Consider the following 294-nt stretch of genomic DNA (forward strand, 5'->3'; position numbering starts at 1 on the left):
AAACGGAGCACCTCCCCCACCCCTCCCACCCATACCAACGGGGGCCGCCCAACGCCCGCAACGCAAGCCCGCTCCGAGAATTCCACCCTGCGCAGCTCACACGCTCCACATCCCCACGCTATGAAAGAAGCCAGGCGATTGGCGGCGAAAGCCGGGTAAAAGGTGAAAGGTTCACAAGACAGCCAATGCGATAGCGGGATACAGCAACTGCCGGGGAGTCGCCGGGTGGTCCAGGGGCTCACGTGTGTGTGCGCGCTCCCCTCCCCCACCTGCCGGAGGACTGCGAAGCTCTCG

At 65.0% G+C, this 294-nt stretch overlaps 1 protein-coding gene across 2 annotated transcripts in view; it reads right to left on the bottom strand.

Annotated features, from left to right (window-relative positions):
• The window catches only part of DICER1 (dicer 1, ribonuclease type III), a 69,617-nt gene extending 69,429 nt beyond the window's left edge, over positions 1–188 (bottom strand). Inside the window, exon 1 of one of the 2 annotated variants that reach the window (XM_010583892.1) lies at positions 87–188. The gene's annotated coding sequence lies outside the window, so the exon portion shown is untranslated. The other variant, XM_010583891.1, reaches the window with a different exon arrangement.
• Positions 189–294: the final 106 nt, after the last annotated feature.

The sequence above is a fragment of the Haliaeetus leucocephalus genome, unplaced genomic scaffold (assembly GCF_000737465.1).
Source record: "Haliaeetus leucocephalus isolate CR32 unplaced genomic scaffold, Haliaeetus_leucocephalus-4.0 Scaffold932, whole genome shotgun sequence".
In the NCBI taxonomy this organism is placed as follows: Eukaryota; Metazoa; Chordata; class Aves; order Accipitriformes; family Accipitridae; genus Haliaeetus; species Haliaeetus leucocephalus.